The following is a 2,905-nucleotide window of genomic DNA, read 5'->3' as shown; positions in this document are numbered from 1 at the left end:
TTCATGAGAAAACCTTGTCAGAATAGAACTGAAAGCCTCGGGATTATATTTCAGTTGCAGCTGTCCGGATTTTTTGAGGACCTGTAATTCAAATGTAGGACTCAGGGGACGTCCCAGAACCCGAATATAACACACACTGCGGCATGCAAATGATATACCAATTAGATCCAATGGTAGCCTCCAATTTTCATTATATTCTTCCTATAACATGTACATGAACATGACCACTTATTTATATTCTTTCAAGATCAACTAGAAACAGATTTTGCAACTCAGGCACTTATATTTATGTCCCCCCACTCGGCGTGCAAATTCACCAAGCATTAATCTCCATAACTACTGCTTTATCATGATCTCGGAAAGAAGAATAATCCGACGGTTTCTTCTGCACAAAATCTCAACAATTAATAAATCCTAATTCTGATACAAAGAGGGGAAAATAATGGACTAATTGATGGGACTCACCATATATAGAATAAAATATCAATTTCTTCTCTCTGAGCCCTCCCCAACGGTTCGATCTGCAAACATCCATCAATACAAAGAAAAGGTTCTGACAACTTGAAGTGCTGCAAGTGATTTTCCTGTTTGCAGATGAAGAGTTATTCAAGCATGATTCTTGTCGAATAAGCAATAGGTTATGGTTTCTCTCTTAATGCACCTGAAGTCAAGGAAATGGTCGCCATGAAGAAAAAGTTGAAAAAAAGAAGAAATCAAATTACATTTTGAGTAGGATTATTAAGCGTAAACAATAAAATCTGTGACAGAAGTAATCTTCATCGATACACGAATGTCAAAACAAATACTTGGGACTTATATTAAAAAATCACAAGGTTCTGGCCAACTACGGAGCGGATTATCCAAGTTCTTAGCAATTCCTTTAAGTAGCAATATAACATGCCAATGGTTAAACCTCCAACATCCTTTTCCCTGGGAAAGTCAACCCAAACAACAATAACTAAAGTCTAATTCCCAATAAATTTGAAAATAGCCACATGAACCCTTGTCCACCACTTAATCTGGTTCTACGCCCACGAGTTGTTTATAAAGACTCTCATGTCATAAGATGTGACAGTTTTAAGTTCATTGTCACCAGGACAGAACTAATATGCAGACCCAATGAGAGCGAAAAGAAAAAATAAATTATAACAGGAGCAAAATTACCTAATATTCGCATATATCTACTTCAAAAGGTCACCTGTGTCATAGGGAACTCTGGTGAAGTGTATGACCATGAAACTTGTCTTCGGCGGGTTGTTGCAATGGTAAATGCCAGAAATCAATCCCATTCTTCCTTAAGGGTTTCAGACATTTGAAATCGCACAGCCTTTGCGGAGTACAAGGGACTTCCAGGCTTCCAATACACTGCAGGGTAATGCAAAAGACAGGTAATGACGAGCACCTAATAGTTTCAAAACATGACATGAATATAAAAAGGAATGCTAAAACGAAAAATCAATGAAGAAAGGAAGAGATTATATTTTAAGAAAGCTGAGCAATCACCTTCGAAAGGCCGTAAATCAATTTCAGTAACAACACAGACATCGGCAGTTAATTTGTATATTAATGTCTCAGGCACATCAGGGTTACTCTTGTCCTTTACTTAACCAGTATGAACCTCTCCACAGATATTTGTAGATCGGAAACAGTATATTAACTACGCTTTCTTCTGGATCACGATCTGTACTGGAAGCACCAATTACACAAGCTATGCAATCCTTTGGGTTATCTTTAGACTTTACGAGGGCCAGAACTAGAGAAGCATAGACATTATGATTCCTCTGAAGAATCTTCCATTCCATGGGATTGCTAGATTCTACGTCCACTGATATTGTTCCATTATTTGGTCCAACTATTTGATCAAGATCGGAAATATGAGGAAACGTTCTCAGACACAACTGATTAGAAAGTCTGTTTGCAATCACTGCAATAGAATTGACATTATCATTTGCACAGACACTATTCAATTTTTCTCTTTTATGAAATGAAATGAAGAGGCGCCAAATCTTATGTAAAATAACTAGGATTAAGACATAGAAAAATAATTATAAAGGTATCCAACATTTACATATACAAGGGCATTATCATTTTTTATAATTGATTACAAACATTTGTAGAAGATAGCAATGGTCTATTGAAATCATGTCAAACTGAATGATCATGGATGCATGGAAAACATAAATAGGGGGAAGTTAGCTTAGGCAGAAATTCTGTTCTGTCCGTTGAAAGTAGAATGTAGGGATGACAAAAATCCTAAAGACCTGCATGAATGAGGTCAAATGGTATTAGTAAGCGAGGACTGGGGCCGAGACAGAGCAAAGGATTGACCCAAGAAGCAAGGAAAAAAATACCCCCTCTCAATGTTGCACATTACCATTGTGATTATTATTGTCAGTTTTGCCGAAACCAGTTATAATATCTCGTCATTGTCAAACGAATTTTAATTTGCAGAGCATTACGCCCACTCCAACCACTTCTCCATAACTAAAGATCAGTAATTATACAAACCATCATATTCTAGAGAGACATGAAAATTATAGTGAATTTCTCAGATCCGCGAAGGACGTGCTCTCCAAAGATGCATACAGCGTGCCCCCTACTCTGCCTTTGCTAATTATATCCTCTAAGAAGCTAATCATATCTCTATCCATCTACAGTACCACAACTCTGCCAAAAGAATATTAACTGACTCAGCACCACTGACTGAGGAATGCTATTTAGAAAACCTAATTCTCCCAGCCGCGTTTCGTTCCACTCCATCCTAGTCTGGGCTTGCAACCCTATCTTCAAATTGGTGTTTTTCGGGTTTAGTTCAATGTACCTTTCTCTATCAAACAACAAAATCAACCGACTCGGTTGCTATTCAATCTTATCCACAAAGAGCAAGAAACGGTGATGATTTCTA

The 2,905-nt window shown here is 37.5% G+C and overlaps 1 long non-coding RNA gene across 2 annotated transcripts; it reads right to left on the bottom strand.

Moving 5' to 3' along the window:
* Positions 1 to 6: 6 nt before the first annotated feature.
* On the bottom strand, positions 7 to 2,852 carry LOC111375526. Of its 2 annotated transcripts, XR_002699327.1 has the most exons (5): positions 2,375 to 2,852; positions 1,504 to 2,261; positions 1,199 to 1,365; positions 466 to 584; positions 7 to 385 (listed from the first exon to the last, which is right to left on the bottom strand). It is a non-coding gene; the product is annotated as an uncharacterized LOC111375526 (long non-coding RNA). The 2 variants fall into 2 exon arrangements; XR_002699326.1 differs by having other exon boundaries at positions 1,504 to 2,852.
* Between the last annotated feature and the right edge of the window lie 53 nt (positions 2,853 to 2,905).

Source organism: Olea europaea, unplaced genomic scaffold (assembly GCF_002742605.1).
Source record: "Olea europaea var. sylvestris unplaced genomic scaffold, O_europaea_v1 scaffold13822, whole genome shotgun sequence".
NCBI lineage: Eukaryota > Viridiplantae > Streptophyta > Magnoliopsida > Lamiales > Oleaceae > Olea > Olea europaea.
This window is presented reverse-complemented; position numbering and strand designations above follow the sequence as displayed.